We start from the raw sequence: 21615 nt of genomic DNA on the forward strand, positions 1-21615 counted from the left end.
AAGGGCAGTAAACTGGGGGATCCCCCACACATAATGAAACTGGGCTAATTCTCAGCAGGAATGTTGGCACAGATCCACTCTGACTCCCATCCTCGTTTGAATAGGCTTCAAGATTGATATCAGGAGTATCCCTGGAAGAGCCACAATGTACCAGAATCATGTTCACCGCAAGGCAGCACCATAGGGGAATGCAATTTGGGGCTTTGCAAGGAAAATAATTTGTTATACAGACAAAAAAGAACACAAAAGGCTTTTCATGCCCTCTTTATTCAAGGGAGTTGCTCCCTGAACAAAGTTTCTAAAGTTGGGTAAAATTTTCCTTTTTGTTAATTACTTAATTACTCATATTAGGGTGGGTTCCTTCTCAAAGCTACTTCATTACACAAATGAGGGTGAATTTCTTCTCAGAGGTATGATACCATTTTTAAAATAGAAAAATCTCTAGTAGAGATCTCAGGAAACTGGGCAAAGATGCCTGCTTTCTGCCATGTCGTTTCATTTCTTAAATCCCAAACAGATTTACTCTATGCTTCTTCCCTCCTCTCCTTTCTTAATTTTCATTGTTGTGCCTCCTGGTTCCAACAGTAATGGAAATAGAAATGCCAAAAATATGTAAATTGGGTATTTCTTGTCTTTCTGAAATATCCAGAAATAAGCCAAACTAATCTGTTCAGATTTCTACCAGAAATTCGCAGGACCAAGGCATCTAAGCAGTTCTCTTAAGTGATAATACAGTTTCCAAACTTTTATCTGTGAAATTTAGATCATGAAAACCAATAAAACTGCTAAGTATGTTTCCAGCCTTCTTCCCTACAGTTGCCCCTACCACACACCCACCACTCCAGCCACGTAAAAGCACTTGTCCTTCCTGGAACATGCTTCAGTGTCTTTGTAAAAGCTGTTTCATCTGCCTGCAGTGCCTTCCTCCCCTTGCTTCCTTGATAAAACTCATTTTTCCAGACCTAACTCTCTGCCACCTCCTCTGAGAAGCTAGCTTCACCTCCTGAACCTCCCCGCAGGGCTTGGAGTTCCTTCTCTGATCTCACGGTGCTTTGTACTTAACTCTAGCACTGTGCTTGTTTAAAGTCATCTTCCCCACTAGACTGAATTTTTCAGTGGAGGGACTCTATTTGATTAATTTTTTCATCTGTGTATGTACACACAGAAGATTTTCAGTAACATTTGTTGAGTCAATGAGCCAGAACATGACGGCTGCTCATGATATCTCTGAAAATCAGAGAACATCAGGTCTTAGGGAAACAGATGAGAGAACAGACGATGCCTATGCCCGAGGTTCAGCTGAGCCACGACTAGCAGGAGGATCTTGAGCTTCCCTCTTACTTGTCTTTGGCTTTAATTTCCTCATCTCTAGTGCAGGAATGGCTCCATGGTTCTAACACCGCACACTGGAATTTCCTGGGCACTTAAAATCTTCTTCTGTGTCTGGGCTCCATCTCTAGAGATTCTGATCATCTTAATTTGGAGGAGAACACAGAGGCATGGGTATTTCTCAAAAGTTCCTGAGAGCATTCCAATGTGCTAGTAGGGTCAAAAACCATGGGACTAAAAATCTTTAAAGGCATTTCTCTCTCTCATATTTGTTTCTTTAACCTTTTATCGCTGGTTCTATTCACCTACTGTTCGATGTTACTATTGATTGAGCAGCTACTCTGTGCTACTTGTTGTCACAACATTATTTCATTTATTGTTCATGCCAATCCCAGGAGGCAAGAATTTTTATCCCATTTTATAACTGGGAAGAAAAAGACTCAGAGAGGTCAAGACATGTCTTGCTAGTGGGCTCCCACTGGGTGGCAGAGCCAGACTGGGCCCAGAACGCCCCGGGCTCTTTCCCCTCCACCACAGCTTCCCTCTGTGGCCCTTCTCTTCTCTAGACATTCTGGGGATTAGGTCCCCTCTCTGTGAGTAGAATTCTGACAGTTAAACACACTATCTACCACTAACATATTCTAGATCAATTACCCTGTATATTTAGCCATCCTGTTGTTACAGAAGACTCTCCATTTCTATTTCAGATAAATTCTAAAAATCAAGATTTAGATTTTTGTGGTCTGCTTTGATAGGAAGAAGCATGGAGTGTTCAAGTCAAAGGTATTATATGTCCCAATAACTTGGTGACCAAAAAGGACAGATGCCTTAAGACCTGTTCATACTCAGCTTGCATCAGTAAAGAATAAATCATGAAATCTCATCCAGCAGGCGAAGACTATAGCACAGTTTTTCTTATTCTTCAGTAGTACTCAACTTTCGATTTAAGAATTTTTTTTAAAGGGAAGAAAGCTAATAGTTTAAAACCTGCACATCCAAAGGTTTTGTTACATCAAAATGGTATTTTTGATTAAAATGCTGAATGATTCACTAGTGGACTCACACAACCTTAGAAAAAGGCCTATTAGCTGTTTTAAAAAATAGCTAAAACTGGAGCAGGCAACTTCCCCCACCTACAAAGAGGGGTGAGGCTAAACAGAGGAGAGAGCTGACCCAATTCATTACTCAACAGCAGAGATGGTGTTCATAACATGCAACATGACATTTATCTCACTTAGGAAATGAAAGGAGAACCCCAGCTGCGTAAATTAGAATGAGTGATAATACAGCTGTTAGCTACAAACATTTGTTTGGCACGAATCAGTCTGGACTCTCCTGTAGTTTGCTTTGATGGTCCCTCTACTATCTTGTTGACTAACGATGAAATCATGGTTTGTTAATCTAACTGAATAAAGAAAACACTATACCAAGCAAAATGCAAACTGTTTTCTTGTACTTTATTGAGATTGTTTATGGACTTGTGTTTATAAGAGCTCTTTCCTATTCACTTATTAAATATTTACATGCATTGCTTATGTATTTAGCTGCATAAGAAGAAATTAATCCCATCTTTAATCTCAGTAAAGTTGTTTGCTTTCTAAAGACCTTTTGCTAAAGTAAAATGGAAAGCAGCCGCCTCAAATAAGTTTCTTGTTACTGACTGTTCCAGACGTTTTGTGATGTACTAATAGGTCTCATCTCTCTAGGGTAATTGTAACGGAGGCCATGGTCAAATCCATATTTCAAGTGACACGTACACTCTGGAAGAATCTACATAATTTCCCAAGTAGCCTACAAAGTTAGAAAAGAATAAAGAAGTAAATAACTACAAGCTGAAAAGGGGCTTGGGGATTATGTGGTCATTTGATTTACCTGTGAAAATCCTCCATCCGCCACTATTAATATGGATAATCACAAGTTGGTTTTCATACTCCAGACAAATGCTTTTCTCCCTCATGTCCTCTAGTGTCTGCCAATGATGTCATTTCAGAGAAGAAACTAAGAGATAGCCTAGAAGCCACAGGATTAGTTCCCCTCCAAATGAATATAAGCCTCTCTACAGAGGAGTATTAAATGTAGACTCCATCAGAAAAATTTAGCTGAAACTTGCTCTATGCATGCTGTAATAAACTACCTAACTCATGAGTAGTGCTAACAGCAAACACTTCATGGGCTACCTTACACCCCATTCTCTTCCCCAATCTTCTCTTCTCTCTCTCTCTCAGTTCTCCATTGAATAGCTCCATCTTTGAAGATTACATACATAGTTGTTAATGTTTTCCCTATGAAGATAAAGAACTTCCTGTTATTAAGAAGCTACAGTAATCAAAATAGTGTGGAATTGGTGAAGCACCAGATCAATGAAACAAAACAGTCTAGAAATAGATTCACACAAATATAGAAAACTGATGTTTGAACAAGGTAAGCACCACAAAGGTGATTCAATGGAGATAGGACAGTCTTTTCAAGAAATGGTGCTGGAACTATTGTCATCCATATCTGTATATGTATATGTGTGTGTGTGTGTGTGTGTGTGTGTGTGTGTGTGTATGTGTATTGCATCCTTACTTCCCTATATAAAAATTAACTCAAGATAGATCATAGGCCTAAATGTAACAAATACAAAACTAGAAAATGTCTAGAAAGAAACACAGGAGACTTTGTAATCTTAAGTTAGGCAAAGATTTCTTAGCTATGACACCAAAGGCCTGATTCATAAAAGAAAATATTGATAAACTGACCTCACCAAAATTAAGAACTTCTGCTCTTCAAAAGACGCTGTTAAGAGAATGAAAAGCCACAGACTGGGAGAAAATATTTGCAAAGTACAAAGGACTTGTATCCAGAATATACAAACAACTTTCAAAATGCAACAATAAGAAAACAAATAACCCCCTCTCCAAAGTGGGCGAAGATTTAAAGGTACTTCACCAAAGAAGATATACAGTGGAAAATACACAAATGAAAAGATGCTCAACAATGGAGAAGTGGAAGTTAAAGCCACATTGAGATAACACTATACATCTAATTGAATGGCTAAAATTAAAAGACTGACCATACTAAGCATTGGCAAAGATGTGGAGGAGTTACATTCCTACATTGCTGGTAGGAATGTTAAGATGGTACAACGACTTTCAATCATCAGTCTCTTAACCTACCATATGATTCAGTCATTCCATTCTTAGGTATTTACCCAAGAGAAAAGATCTTATATGGCCATACAAAGATTTGTACATGAATGTTCACAAGGACCTTTATTTGTAGTAGTACTAACTGAAAACAACCGAAATGTTCATCAACAGCCAAATGGATAAACAAATTGTGATTGAATATCCATTATCCAAAATGCTTGGGACCAGCAGTGTTTTAGATTTTGGATTTTTTTTTTAATCTTAGAATATTTGCATTATATTTACTAGTTGAGCATCCTTAATCTGGAAACCCCAAATCTAAAATGTTTCAGTAAGCATTTCCTTTGCATGTCAGGTTGGCACACAAAAAGTTTCAGATTTTGGAGTATTTTGGATTTCAGATATTCAGAGTAGGGGGACTCAACCTGTATATCCATACATGTAATACCACTCAGAAATAAAAAGCAATGGATTATTGATATATGTAACAACACAAATGGATCTTAAAATAATTGTGCTGAATAAAAATACCCAGACAAAAGAGTATACTCTATGTTTACATTTACAAAAATTTCTAGCAAATGCAAATAATCTACAGTGCCAGAAAGTAGATCAGGGCCTGGGAATGTGGAGGTAGGGTGGAGGGACAGATGAGAGAGATTACAAATGGGCACGAGGAGGATGGATTCACTATGAATTGTGTTGACAGTTTCATAGGTGGATAGATACATGCACCAAGACTTATCAAATTGTATACTTTAAATATGTGAAATCTAATGTATATTATACCTCAGTAAAGCTATCAAGAAGGATACATTTTATCAAAAAATCCCAAAACAACACGTGTTGGCGTGGATGCGGAGAGACAGGAACACTCATACACTGCTGGTGGGAATGCAAACTAGTGCAACCCCTATGGAAAGCAATATGGAGATACCTTAAACAGATTCAAGTAGACCTACCATTTGATCCAGCAATTCCATTATTGGGCATATACCCAGAAGAACAAAAGTCATTTTTTAACAAAGACACCTGTACCCGAATGTTTATAGCAGCACAATTCACAATCGCAAAGATGTGGAAACAACCCAAGTGCCCATTGATCCACGAATGGATTAGTAAACTGTGGTATATGTATACCATGGAGTACTACTCAGCTATAAGAAATAACGATGATACGACATCTCTTTGGTTCTCCTGGAGAGAGCTGGAACCCATTATACTAAGTGAAGTATCCAAAGAATGGAAAAACAAGCATCACATGTACTCACCAGAAAACTGGTTTCCCTGATCATCACCTAAATGTACATCAGGGAAGGATACCAATTGGATATCAGACTGGGATGGGGGGGTGGGGGGAGGGGATGGGTGTATGCCTACATGACGAGTGCATTGCGCACCCTCTGGGGAATGGTCATGCTTGAGGGTGCAGACCCGGGGAGGTGGGGGGGGAGGGGATCGAGGTATGAATACATGGCGAGTGCCAGGCGCACTGTCTGGAGAGTGGGAGCGGACGCGCTTGGGACTCTGACTCGGGGGGATGGGCGGGACAGGGACAATGTATATGATCTGAACTTATGTACCCCCATGATGAGCTGAAATAAAAAAAATATATTAAAAAAAAAAAAAAATCTTAAAGCATAAAGTAGCAGAAAAACTCATCATTAATATGAAGATTTACCGTTTTCAGGGATATCTATAGAAATTCCAAGTTTAGAATAAAATTAATTCTAAGCCAAAATGAATCTCTGTATAGGAAATGTTTGTTTTTAATGTAAATTAATGACAAATAGAAGCAAATTATAAACTTAAAAAATACATTTCATCATATGAGCTGTAGAGAAAATAAAGCACAAAATAGAATTTAAAAAAAAAAAAAAAAAAAAAAAAAAAAGAAGGATACATTAAACAATAAAAATGATCCTGTATTAGAGCTATTACCCATACATACATCTCTTTGTTGTCCTTTTGTTGACTATTAGCAGGGAAATTATATCGAATCTACCTGACTACTTAAAGTATGCTTTATTAGCTTTAATTAGAGTCAAATGAATTAAGAATAAATTAATTAAATTTTAAAATAATTAGAGCCCAAAAAGAGAAGAATAAGTGAATAGAAAAAAAGAACTTTAAGGAAAGCAAAAGAAAACAAAGAACAGATCAGAGGCCAATAAAATAAATTATGATGACTGGAACAAAAAGAAGGCAGCATTTGAGGTTATAAACCTAAATAAGAATAGAGCATCATGGTCATTATGGAAGTTGACTGGTTCTCATTTATCTATACAGACATTTACAGCCACACCACCCTGAACGTGCCTCCGGATCTCATTTATCTGCACAGAAGGTAGAACGAATTATAAAGCTAAGGACTCCATGGGTAGACAAGGGAAGAAAGTTCACTTCAGGCAGAAGGAATGACACGCGAAAAGTCACAGAACTGTGAAAGGAACATCACATTTGGGGGTTTGCAAATCATCCAGCAAGGCCAGTGTGCATGACGGGTGCAGGTGATAGAGGTGGTGAGGAAAGCGGTGGGTCAGGTCATGAATCAGCCTGTCTGTTGCCCTAAGGTGTTTGGATTTTGGTCTCTGATGGACAACCAGGTACAGATGTCTACTCTGCAGTTAGAAGTCTAGAGCTCAAAAGAGAGGTTAATAATTATAAGTGAGCTATTTTAGGGAAACAGCCTAAATGACACACTACGTTGATTCATTTATTTGATTACTTTCACACTGGTGAATAAATAAATGGATCAATTAGATAGTTTTACTACAGGTGAAAAACCTTTTATATAGATGGTCTTATGAGGAAGGAAAAGCGTTGGCATGGGAAATGGTGGTAAATTTCCATGTTCAGAAATCAATAGTTATGAATGAAATTTACCTTGGACCTTCCCTAAAAGGAATATTGCTTTAAGAAGATAAGAGATAAATCAACAAAGATTGCTTAACAAGAAAATCTCACCAGGTAGGCCTGGAGAATAACATTTCCAATGAATTCCTCAGCTGATTTCCTGGGTGCCCTTGAACAACCTATATGGGGGACAGAATGGTGCAGTGAGATGGCACTGGAGCTGTGCCAAACCTATAAAACTGGGGTCTAGGGCTGGAGCACAGAAGAAATAAAGGAGAGAGGGAGGAACACATGCACAAAGAACCCAGGTGATATGACCAACGATCAGCTCCGTGCTCTGTATGCTGGGTGAGCCTTGGCGGTTTCATTTGTAAAATATGCAGTAACTTAAGGTATCTTTATACACCAGCGCCTGGCACACAGCAGGGAATCAAAACGCTTATGAAATGAAAGAGGAATCTTAGTTCTAAGATTGTTAAAGTCATCTCTTTTGCAGCTAGAAAGTTTATTAGTGCCTTTCTGGGTTCAAGGACTGCTCCAGTATTTGAAAAGCAGGAGCGAGGGAGAATATAATCAACCACAAACAGATTAAAAAGTGGCATGGGACTGTAGCTCTGGTACAACTTGTTTATGAGGTGTAGCTTGTGGAAATGAGTCTTATTACCTTACAGTTGCACTATGTGAGTCACAGCTTCTTTCTGAGAAATATAATCAAAGTAGAACCCTGCTCACATGCCAATCAGTTCCCCTGTCTTCAGTCACATGTTTTACTATATTACCTATTCTGTATAGTTTTGTAGTATGTGTGAACTTTTAGAAATGTCTGCACACTTTTAATACAATACTGGCACTTTTTTGCTTGTTTGTTTCTTGGTTAATTCAAGGGCATAGGGAAAGCTTTGGACCATGTCCTTGCTTTGCTAAACTGATCTTGAATTTATTTTTCTCTCTGAAGCACCTTAAGGAAAAATGCAACTATAGATACAGCAGGTAATGTGAGTGGTACCTTTCAGTTATCACCCACAGATTAACAAAGTCAGAACTGTTGGGGTTTTTTTCTTAAATGGGCCTGGGAACATGTTCTGGAGTATGACCCAATTATTCAAATTATGTGTAAACTGGCAATTCTTGAATGTCAATGAACATGAGAATCATTAGGTAAGCTTATTCAAATGAGAACTCCTGGACCTATTTCCAAAATTTTAATTTAGAAGATCCTTGGGGGGTGCCTAGGAAGCTGCATTTTAACAAGCACCCCACCTCCACCACTGTAGGTGAGGTGGTCCATGCACAACTACTGAAAAACAATGGTAACCGTATTACATTTTTCTGCAAAGAAATTTCTCCCTACACCAGATTCAATACTTTCAAACTCAGGTTGAAAGAGTGGCCCCTACTCTAGGCCACAGCAAGGAATTATAAGCGAGTTCCTTAATAGGCACCAGCCTACTCCTCCAGCACCACGCTTTAAATCTAGTACACTATTTCACCTAAAAAGAAAAAGGACTCAAAATCAGTTTATCCAGCTAGTACCCAGGCGATCTTCCAAAAAGTGAAACAGAAGAGCAAACACAAAAAATAAACACTTCTTAGAAGCCAAAAATACTTGTAAAATATTTATAAAAGCTACAAAATAAACAAAAGGAGAATAAACCTGCCAACGAGAGCAGGAATTAGTTACTGACAGACTTAATATTTGCAAATAGAAATTTCAGATTCAACTAATATTTACTGTGTTCTTACAATGTGCCAAGCAATATGATGGAACTTTCAAATACATTATCCCAATCCACAAATAAGCCTGTAGGGATTTATTCACAGCCCTTCTTAATAGCAGAAGAAATGAATGACCAGAGACTCTAAATGATTTGCCAGAAGTCACATAGCAGGAAAGCTGGAATTTGATCCATGGTTGGTTGAATCCATTGCCCCTTCTGTTATTCCACATTTCCCCAAGCATAAATTGTTCTATAAACTTTACTTAAAATAGACAACAATGACAGCTAATCTTTACTGACAATTTACTAAAAATTAGATCCTGTGCTAAATATTTTAAATACACTAGCTTGTCTTAGTCTATTTAGTGTTGCCATAACAGAATACTACAGACCGGGTAATTTATAAAGAACAGAAATTTATTTCTCACAGTTATGGAAGCTGGGAAGTCCAAGGTTGAGGGGCCCGCATCTGGCGGGGACCTTCTTGCTGTGTCATGCCATGGCAGAAGGTGGAAGGGCAAACAAGTATGAGAGAACAAGAGACCTAACTCACAGCCTCAAGCCCTTTTAAAATGACATTAATCCATTCACATGGGTGGAGCTCTCATGACCTGAACACTTCCCATTAGCTCCCACCTCGCAATACTGTTGCACTGTTGCATTGGAGATTAAGTTTCCAACATATATGCTTTCTGGGGGACGCATTCAAACATATAGCTTATTTCATCCTCCCACTCCATGAAGTAGGTACAATCATCCCGAATCTATAGAAAGGAAATATGAGGCCTGGGAAGATTAAATAATAACATGTACTGTAAATGAATCCATACAACCATAACAGATGTTGCAACTAAATCCAGTTTTCTGATATGACTCTGATATATTTAATCCTGATTGCTTTAGTATGATTTGAAATCTCTGTTTGGAATTTCTTATTGAAAAAGGGATGATTTCCTCTAGTTTTTTTTTTTTTTTTTTTTTTTTTTAGAGAGAGGTAAAGTATAGCGTTGTGATACATTCTTTCAAGCTTTCATCTTAGCAAGGTGCTGAGGAATACTTTATTCTCCTTTAAGAGACTCTAAGTAAAGGATGGAGAGAAATGAACTCAAGCTGAACTACATTAAATCTCTAAACTTCCTAAACTATTGTAAAATTCTATGAGGTAGTCTTTGTTGATCATCTGGTTAATCAGATTGATCATTAACTGTTCAGCTCTGGAATTATATTTGCTTATGATAAGTCACTGGCATAGTTTTGTAGATGGAAATTAACTTAGCCTGAATGTGGCTGAGAGTAATATAATCTGAGGAGTAGAAAGATGATTTATGAGAAATAGCTAACAGAAGAAAACCTAGTATTTTATCTAACTTTTACACACTTTTGTATCCCTTGACTATTAAATACTTTCACTTGAACGTACATTTAGCAGCTGTAGAGCATGTGGTGCTCATTGTTGGCTCCTACCAAGTGTTAGGACCCTAGGAAAGCAGACACACACCAACGCATCAACGTGTCCCATCTGGTACAATTTAGGTTCTTAGGGCTGGTGTGTTTGCTTGTTTTTCCCCATCTCTGTAAGTCTTCTCACATCCTTTTAAAGAGATTTTTAAGGATAGACACTGAATTAGTATTAAATCTGCTACTCTGGCTTTTATATGCCTGTTAAAAGCAGCACTGCCAGAATGACAACAAAATCTTTATTTGCTATTGAGAGGAAACAGTGAAACCTAATCTCCCATTCTCCCTTCCAGCAAAATATGTATCAAGCTTTTTGAAAGTGCTGGTCTTTTAATATCTGGCACGGGAAATGATTTTGAGAATTGAATGGTACCAGTATTTGTTGATTATCTGCCAATATCAAGCAACACAGTACTCACAAGGGCCCCCACCCCTGGCATTCTTTTCCTCCAAGTTTGTTTTGTACTTTGGTTCCCATATCACTACAACTTCATTTTCTCCAAAGAGATTAGTGATAAGAGAAAAAGAAGACAGACCTAAATTCCTCCCAGTTGTGAATATTAAGAACTATGGAATGACGATGTAGAATTATCTTTTTCTTAAAATTCTGTTATCTTTGAATACAGTGGCTTCCTTGCTGTGCCAGAGACTGAAAGCCAGGTGGTGGCGCTGGGGAGGCGTGGGAGCAGGGACCAAGTGGGTGTTCTGACTCCCAGACCAGGCTCTAAAGCTCACCTCACTCCATCCAGTCTGCACACCTAGCCCGGACTCAGATCTCACAAACCCCACCTTCCATGGCTGCCCTCAGGCTAAACCCCAAGCTCCTCAGTTTGGTGTTTAAAGCCATTTACCCTGCTACCCCCACGTTCATCACCTCAAGTCTCCTGTCTACACCCAGACTGTAGTAGCACTTTAGACTTTGGACTTACAGTCCTGTCAACACAGTGTTCCTTCCTGTGGGTGCTTGCTCACAGTTTCCTCCTACTGCTATGGAATCCCGTCCGGCTTTCCAGGCCCAGACCTTTTGCCCTGCACCCACCTCATCACCATGAGCTCTGCCCTAGAGCAGCACAAAACCAAACCTTTTGGGGGGCTTTCAAAATGGCACTCTATTCCTCTCAGCCACGAGTTAGATCCTGTGCTCTGAGTCCCAAAGGACATGCCAAGGATCGGCTTTGGGAGACTTCAGTCACCAACTCATCAAAATCTTTAGGCCATCTCCCCCCAGACCACTTCAAATAAATGGTACTTCAATTTTATGGGCCCTGCTACGCTGTTGGCACTAATGGTATTTCAATTTAAACAAAAAGTAAATATCTGGAACTAATGATATTTCCTCCTAGATACACAGATACATTTGAAAACCAGGTTGTACAAGAGAATTTTAGTTCTAGCTTTGATATTAGAAAGTATATTCAAAATCAGGAAATTTTTAAGTAAAATGGTACAAAATTCTTCTCCTCTTCCTCCAGGCTCCCATACGTGTCACACTGCAATAGTTACATATTCACAGACTGTTACCTGGGCTACGCTGACTCTCACAAGATCCCACCCAAGGTCTCGCATAGTGCTTGACACGTAAATGTTCAATAAGTGTTTGAAGAATTGACTTGAAATAGCTTGGGTTTAAAACTTTAAGTCTTGTATCAGAGAATGTCAGCTAGAAGTGCTACAATGTAACAAATGAAATTTAGAGGGGCTATAGATGCAATTTTAAAGGATAGAGTTAAAATAGCATCTATGACCTTTAAGAATTAGACAGTTTTTACCATTCTTTCATCAAAGCATATTCCATTGAGAAATCATCCTTCCTAAGTATCCCCATTAATGTATCATTCTGGATTTTAATGGCTCCCTCCTCCCATGGGACGGTTGCAGCCCCTTAGCCAGGGAGGCGCTGTAGCACTGTGACGTGGAGTCAGGCTCTGAGTGTGACTCTTAGCCCTGCAACTCACTTGTATGTAACCCCTCCCAGCCATACTTTTCCCACATGTGTACTTCCTAGGGTTGTTGTAAAGATGTAGTGAGATGATGTATTCAAAGCACTTAGCAGGTGCCTGGCCTAAAGTAAGTGGTCAATCACTGTTGGCTATTAATATCCAAAATTTAAAACCTTTAACACTTTAAAAATGCATTCATGTTTAACAGCTTTACTGAGATGTAATTCACACACCATAAAATCCACGCTTTAGTACAATTCAGTGGTTTTCAGCATGTTAACAGAGTTGTGCAATTATCACAACCATTACTTCTATCTAATTTCATCACTCCAAAAAGAAACTTTATATTCATTAGCAGTCACTCCCCATTCTCCACTCCTCCGAGCCCCTGGCAACCACTAATCTGCTTCCTATTTATATTGACTTGGCTATTCTGGGTATTTCATATAAATAGAATCATACACTATGTTGCCTTTTGTAACTGGCTTCTTTCACTTAGCATACTGTTTTCAGGGTTCACGCATGTTGTAGTATGTATAAGTACTTCATCTTTTTTTATGGCTGATTAATATTCCATTGTATGGATATACAACTTTTTGCTAATCAACTCATCATTTGATGGGCACTTGAGTTGTTTCTACTTCTTGGCAATTAGGAATAATGTTGCTACTTCTTGGCAATTAGAAACTTATGTACAAGTTTCTGTGTGGTATTAGATGATATGATTTTTGTACTTTATTCTTTTTACTATAGAGTATTATATTAATTTTTTGGATATTAAACCAAGCTTTCCCTCCTGGGATAAATTACACTTGGTCATGGTGTACAATCCTTTTTATATATTGCTGGATTCTGTTTGCTAGTATTTTGTTGAGGATTTTTGCATCTATATTCATAAGATAGTGGTGTATAGTTTTCTTATGATGTCTTTGTCTGAAATTTCTTTTACATTTTTGACACAATTTTTTAACCCAGAATTCAAATGACATTTACACAATATTATTTTCTAGTTCATCTGCCTCCCAACCTTTCTCCCCAATCCCATCTCAATCCCCACTCTCCTCCACTAAGACATTCTGTATTCTTCTGCTTCTAGTTATTAACCAATACTGCTCTTTCTTCCCAATTCACTCTACTATCCATATCATACAAGACCTGTATCAAATCCCTCTTTCTCTTGAAGCCTTGATAGATCACCCAAACACTAGAGATCTCTCCCTTCTTGAGATGCTGATGTTGTATTACAAACTGACATTTGCTTACTATTTATAATTTCCCAAACTCATTGCATTTAATTCTCATGACCCTGAGAAATAGGTGTGCTCACCATTATTAAGCCAGTTTTGTACAGAATTAATTGGCTGGTCCATAACTTTATAGCTACAAAGTAAAAAATAGTAAACCCTATGCTTATTGTGGCATTTAAAGAAGAGAAGTATTCCATTGATACATCACCTTCTAGTTCTCATATTAAACTATTATTTATCAAATTAGCTCTTGCCTCCTTCATGTAGCAACAAACATTTAGAATGCATGTTTACTAAACATCAGATACTACTCGAAGTACTGAGGAAAATGCTTAAGGGATAGACTCCAAAGAGAATATTCTCCCTTCAAATCTGCAAACATGACCAGAAAATGCCACCTTCTGAAACTAAAACTTATAAAATCAACACTAAACTGATAAGCAAATCAGCTCAAAGAGATTACAAGGGAGTTATTTATGAGACTAAATTACTACTTAAATATCATATACTAATAAGTCAAGCACTTTTCCGAATCCAAATGTCCTTAGGGTTGTACTTTGAAGACTTTCATTTTACCAACTGCAGTAAATAAAACAGTAATAACCTCATTGACTATAACATATCCAATTTTAGGTAATGATAAACTATAAGGTTAAGGTCATCTACATGAAACCTAGAGAAATGAAATCAAAGGACAATATCAAAATTAATCAAAAGGTGCCATGGAGCCTTCTGCTTCTAATCATGAAGGAATAACTGACACTGGACCTGTCCTACCACTGGAAACAACTAGAAAAGCATATGAAATAGTTTTCTTCAAACACTGGACATCAGGCAGTATGGGACTATGACTCTGTAGACAAGAAAAACAAATAAGGGAAGCCTTCTTTTGCCAAAAAACTTTCTAGAGTGCAGTATGGCATGGGGAGACCATAGCAGAACATGATGGTCTCGCTGAGTTGATGAAATAGAGATCAGAGCCCACGGAGGCTGAGTGGCTAAAATGTGAAGGACCAAGAACCAGAGGGAGAGAAAGAGGCCCAGAAATCTGCATGAAGGTCCCTTTGAGTCTTTGGCTAAATGTTAAGCTAGGAATGTATAGAATGAGCTTCCATGAAGCTGGAAAACAACAAATACCAAGTAATCTGTATGCTGAATAATTCCCAGAATTTATATCATACAGGGCTGGGAGTAAGTTCTGACCAGACAGATAAGATTGTTGAACTCTGGAATATTTGGTAGAAACCCCAGAAGGATCTCAACTTATTAATATGGATAAACTAGTCCTAACAAAGCTTAAAATAAGTTCCAAAAGAGTCAAGCTGAACCTCAAGTGACTTAACTGCCTATTGGGGAAAAAAAAAACCCTGGCACTCTTTAAGGAAAAACAACAAAATCTACATGTTCAACCATGTAATGGTCACAACATCCAGTTTCCTTTCTAAAGATTAACAGAAATGAAAAGAAGCAAAAAGAAAGATAAGACTCATAACCAAGGAAAACACCAGTCAACAGAAGTAGACTCAGAAATGACAGAGATGTTAAAATTAACAAAGACTTTAAAACTGATATTAGAAATATGTACAGAAATTTAAAAGAAAACAGGAGTATAATGAAGAGGAAAATATAATACATAAAATAAGAATCCTGGGCTGGGTGCAGTAGCTCACGACTGTAATTCCAGCACTTTGGGAGGCTGAGGTGGGAGGATTACTTGAGGCCAGGAGTTTTGAGACCAGCCTGGGCAACACAGTGAGACCTGTCCCTACAAAAAATAAAAAAATTAGCTGGGCATGGTGGCACATGCCTATAGTTCCAGCTACTCAGGACACTGCAGCAGGAGGATCACTTGAGGCCAGGAGTTTGAGGCTGCAGAGAGCTATGACTGCACCACTACACTCCAGCCTTGGCAACAGAGTAAGACCCCATTTCTAAATAAAAAAATAAAAAGAAAGAAAAAAGAAAGAACCCATGAAATTTCTAGAGCATAAAAATATAATCTCTGAAGCAGATTAAGCACTAAAGGATTCGATCTGGGAATTTCAAGATAAGTTATCTACACTGAAGCACAAAGAGAAAAAGGGCTGAAAATAAAAGAGAAGAGCCTCAGTGACCTGTGGGATAATGTTAACGGTCAAAACGTCTCCAAATTTGATGAAAACTATAAACTCATAGATCCAAGAATTTTAACGAATGTCAACTAGGACAAAAAACAAAGAAAATTACACAAAAGCACATCACAATAAAATTGATGAAAACAAGTAAAAAGAAAATATTTTAAAAGCAGTCAGAGAAAAAAGAAACATCATGCACTGTAAAATAAAGATAAAAATGACTACTGATGTCTCATCACAAACAATAAGTCAGAAAAACAAGAATGACACCTTTAAAGTCTTGAAAGTAAAATAAAACAAAGCAAAAACTGCCAAATTACTAAAAAGAATTCTATACCCAGAGAAAAATAATTTAAAAATAAAGATATTTTTCAGACAAACAAAAGCAGGGAGAATTCATCACGAGTAGACCTGCCCTACAAGAAATGTCAAAGAAAGATCTTTGCAGCTAAGAAAATGATACCAAAGGGAAACCTGGGCCTACAGCAGGGGTGGGGAACCTGCGGTCTTAAGGCCACATGTGGCCTTCTGAATTCTTAAGTGCAGCCTTATGACTGAATCCAAATTTTACAGAACAAATCCTTTTATTTTTATGAATACAGTTTTGCTCATCTTTTACATTTCTCTTTTTAAAATGAATATATTTAAAATACCAAAGGATAAAATAAGTTTCAATGAAATAATACCCAGATTGACTGAAACAATTAGAACATTAGTGAGCCATAAGGGCTAAATTGACAACTGCTATGTTCATGATTTAGTTCTAACCTCCCCTGCCTGACTGGTGCCACTACCACATGAGGCTGGTTGGTGAGAGTTTATGGGGGTCGAGTACGCCAGTCTGTTATCAGCTTTTGACAACAGTGCACTGTGTTTCTGTTTGAAGTGGAATTTGTGAACAGTTGCACAGCTCAACGGTATTTTTTAATTCTGTCTGCTTAACAGCCCATCATGTCAAAGAAGACCAAGAGAACGCTGAAAGCAGAAAACTGTTTTAATGAGAATTGGAAATTGCAATGTTATCTTGTTTCTGCTAAAGATAAGGTGATTTGCTTGCTTTGTGATACTGCAATACTAACATTAAAGAAATTCAATGCTTATCAGCATTATACCACTCCAAAGGACCACAAATTCAATTACAAGGAGAGGCACAAACGATTGTATTGCAGAAATTAAAAGATGAAGAGCAAAAGCAAAGACAATTCTTTCAAGCAGCAATAAGACCTGGAAATAATGTCACTGAAGCAACTTATAAAGTAGCTTATATACTCGGGGGGTGGAAAAGGGAAGCCATTCAGTGATGTAGAAATTGTGAAAGAATACATTGTCAAAGTTATAGGATGCTTAGACTCCAATAATGTTTCAAAGTACAAACAACTGCCTCTTTCAAGGAGAACAATAACTGATCAGCAGCATGAATTAGCCTACAACTTAACAGAACAACTTCATGAAATACTCTAAAGGAAAAATATATATTATTCAATTGCTTTGGATGAATCAACTGATACTACTGACTTGGCACGGGTTTCGTTCGGGTCATAACAGAAGATCGTCTTTGTTACAAAGAGTCACTCACTTTGGGCACTCTTGGCGAACAGAACAGGTGGAATAGATATTGTCAACAATTTTTTGAGATAAATGTCATGAAGTTGGACTGAATTTGGTAAATTTAGTGAGTGTATGTACAGAGGGTACACATTCCACAACAGGAAAACATGAAGGGTTTATTCACCGATAAAAATAATTATTAGTAGATCCAGATGCTCTCGTTTCTTTTCATTGTATCTTGCATCAGCAAAATCTCTGTGCCAAAGCTACTATTTTAAGTAACACTTTGCAACAAGTTATAAGTATTGTTAACTATATTTCTGCAAATGCAACATGGCATTGTCAGTTTCCTAACATGCTAAAGTTGAATAATGAGGTATTCTGTGAGGATTTGCTGTATCATTCTAAAGTGCATTGGCTATTGCACTGACAGATGTTAGCCAAAATTTTATCTGTGTGAGAACAGATAGTTAAATTTTACGAAGAACAGAATCAGCAATGTGAATTATTGAAAGAATATTTCTATAGGAATACAGCATTTCTGTGTGATATCATGTCAAATCAAAACAACCTGATTATTTCTTTGCAAGGTAAAACTAAGCTTATATATGACATGTTGCCAAAAATCCAAGCATTTCGAAAAAAGCTGTCATTTTTCAAAACACTTCTTCAAAAGGAAATTTCAGATGAACATTTTCCCCAGTTAGCAAAGGTCACTGATGAGCAGGATGGTATATGCAAATCATTTGAAGAATATGTAGCTGTTATAGACCTATTAATTGGAGAATACAATGAAAGATTCACTGACCTTGAAAATCATGACATCACACTGAACTTAGCATTTCAGCCTCACCTAGTTGATACCACTAAGGCACCTAAACAACTACAGATGGAATTGATTGAGCTCTCAGTAGATGACATTTTAAAGTCATTATTTGATGCTAAGAAAGATCCAATTGAAATATGGAAAAATGCAATAGAATACCCACAACTTTGGCAACATGCCTGAAAAATGCTTTCTTGCTTTTCAACCCCTTATTCCTGCAGATCTACATTCTCCTACCTAACCCAAATCAAGATGTCTTCCTTAAGGTCACAAATGACCAACACCCATCTAGAGGATCAACTGAAACTGCAGACCTCTATGCTGCAACCAAATATTCAAATGCTTTCCAACAAAAAGCAGACACAACAAAGTCATTAAAAGGTTAGTTAATTTTAAAATTAAAAAAAATTTCCATTTTTTGAAATTATTAAATACATAGTGGTTAGATTTTTACAAAACAATGTACATTTTTAAGAATATTTAATTGAAGTTTCTTGAAAGCAGCCTTATTTGGTTACAGCTAAATTAATGCGGGCTTCCAACATGAAAAGCTTCCCAATCCTTGGCCTACACCAAAAAAAGAAGATGGCCAGGAATAGCAAGAGTGTAAGAAAACGTAAAATAATTGTGTTTTCTCATTTAAAGTCTTTTTTAATAATTAAATTTTTAAAACAAAAATAGTAGCAGTGTATTGTGGGGCATATAACATATGTGGAAGTAAATTATAGGGCAACAATAGCATTAGGGATGGGATGAGGAGTGGGAGAATACTGCTATAAGCTTATCACATATATAAACATAATACTATTTAATGGTAGACTGATTAACATGTATACTGCAAACACTAAAGCAAACACCTTAAAAAGAAATCTAGCCAATAATGCAAAATAGAAGACAAAATGGAGCACTAAAATTATTCAATTCATCCAATAGAAGGTAGACAAAGAGTAAAAAAATGGACCAAAGAACCAGACGGGATAAAGAGAAAACAAAAATCAAGATGGGGGATTTAAACCTGACCATATAAAAATACATTAAATGTGGAACAACAACAAAAAACACAAAAACACATGTACATATACAAGAAAATGAACACAGAAGAGTATACATTGTATTATTCCATTTATATGAAATTCTAGAATAGCTAAAATATAATAAAAAGAATCAGTGGTTGCCTAGAGCCAAAGTTATTATCCACAAGGAGGCATGAGAAATCTTTTTCAGGGTATGGAAATATTTTATATCTTGATTTGGATGGTGGTTACATAGGTGTGTATATTTGGTACTTAAATTGGTGCATTTTATCATGAGTAAATTGCACTTCAATAAAGTCATTTAAAAACGTAAAAAAAAAAAGGTCTTCGGTGGCAAAACAAAGATTTGAACCCAGGCAGCCTGGCAACAAGTGCTTAATGTTCTTACTGACCCACTATATGACTTCTTGGCTGGCCTGAGGTTCCATCTATTCAATATAACTTTCTATTACATGATATTGTGACTTACAAAAAAATGGTGACAGTTTTTAGACTGAAATATCTTGGAAGAAAGTGTTAAATGCCTAGCAATTAATTTATCAAGAAATGCCTAAGATCTACATGATGACATCGTGATGAACACTACACAACAAATAACTGGCAGGCAGGACGATCACCTGAGCCTAGTTGTTCAAGGTTGCAGTGAGCTATGATTGTATCACTGCACTCCAGCCTGGGTGACAGAGCAAGACCCTGTCTCTAAAAACAGAAAAATGTAAAAATGTTAAAAATACAAAAAAAAAAAAAAAGAGAGACGATATAGCTACTGACATGACAAGGTGTTATATCTCATTTTATGTATTATGTCTTTACTTTTATTAAAAAAAATTACACACCAGAAGTCTCTTGACTAACTCAGTCAGGACCATTGGTTGATTAACAGAAAAAGGTTAAAGCAGGGAAAGATACCTTATATATTTCATTTTTGCTTAAAAAAAAATATATATATATATATTCATCTCCAGTCTTTTATATAGAACTAAGGATTTTCTTTAATTATGGGTCCACCTGTCTTTTCTAATTAAACCACACCCCTAAAGAGTTGTTTAAGATTTCTGGTTTCAATTTCTTTAAAAAGGACCTAAAAACATTTGTAAAGCAATCCAGGTATATACTCTGTCTAGATTTATATTTTTCCCCAATCTTTTACAATTGTCTTGCCCAGTCCTAACTGATTGTAATTTTTCTTATCATCTAGCCTTTATTTTCAAAGCATTAGACTTAGTTTATATAGAAATGGTAATTCTCTTCACACTCACATTTTGGTTTACATATTTCATTAATTGCAAAATTACTACAACATTACAACTAGAATGAAAGGTTTAGAAACAAACAAGATAACCTTGACAAACAAAAATCTAACGGTAAATTAATTGACATTCAAATTTATTAATGTTTTATGAAATTTATTAATGAGTCAGTCATGTTAATACATTTCATTAACTCTGTATCAACTGATATGATGGAGTTTCTAGACCTGCACTGTCCAATATGGTGACACACATGGCTATGGAGTGTTTAAAATGTGGCTAGTCTCAATTGAGATGTGCTATAAATGTAAAACATATATCAGATTTCAAAGACTATATGTGAAAAAGAGAATGCAGGCTGGATGCAGTTGGCTTACGCCTGTAATCCCAGCACTTTGGGAGGCTGAGGCAGGAGGATCACTTGAGGCCAGGAGTTTGAGGTTACAGTGAGCTGTACCATACCACTGCACTCCAGCCTGGGCAACAGAGCAACAGAATGAGACTCTGTCTCAAAAAAAAAAAAAAAAAAAAAAGAGAATGTAAAATATTGGTTAATAATTTTTATGTTAAAATGTACTTTTTTGAAAATACTGGATTAAATGAAATGTTAAAATTAATTTTACTTATTTCTTCTTTTGTTTTAAAATGTGGCCTCTTCCAATTTTACATGACAGATGTTGCTCTAATTTGATTTCTATTAGATAGCTCTGTTCTAGAGCTGCAGACATCTGTTGTTCAATGGTGCTGTCATCTGTGAGGTTCTACTTGAAACAATGAATCAGACTCTCTTGATTATCTGTTACTTGACTCAAAGACATATTGAAGTAACATTTTATTAATCTCCCTAAACACACTTGTGACTCTGTGTCAGGGTTCTGTAAACTATGGCCCATCTGCCAAATTTGGCCTGCTACCTGTTTTGGTATGGCCTACAAGCTAAAAACATTTTTTTGCATCTTTAAATGTCTGGAAAAAAACAAAAAGATTAACATTTTGTGATTCACAAAAATTATATAAAATTCTAATTTCAGTGTCTATAACTAAAGTTTTATTAGCACATAGCCATGCTCATTATTATGTATTATCTACAACTGCTTGGTGTTACTAGGGAATGGTTGAATAGCTGTGACAGAGACCACGTTGTCTGCAAAATCTACATTTATT

General features: G+C 36.8%; 1 protein-coding gene across 1 annotated transcript in view; it reads right to left on the reverse strand.

Moving 5' to 3' along the window:
- ALDH1A2 (aldehyde dehydrogenase 1 family member A2) overlaps nt 1-21615 on the reverse strand; it is a 94457-nt gene that overhangs the window by 19161 nt on the left and 53681 nt on the right. The window lies entirely within an intron of this gene.

Source organism: Lemur catta, chromosome 1, assembly GCF_020740605.2.
Source record: "Lemur catta isolate mLemCat1 chromosome 1, mLemCat1.pri, whole genome shotgun sequence".
NCBI lineage: Eukaryota > Metazoa > Chordata > Mammalia > Primates > Lemuridae > Lemur > Lemur catta.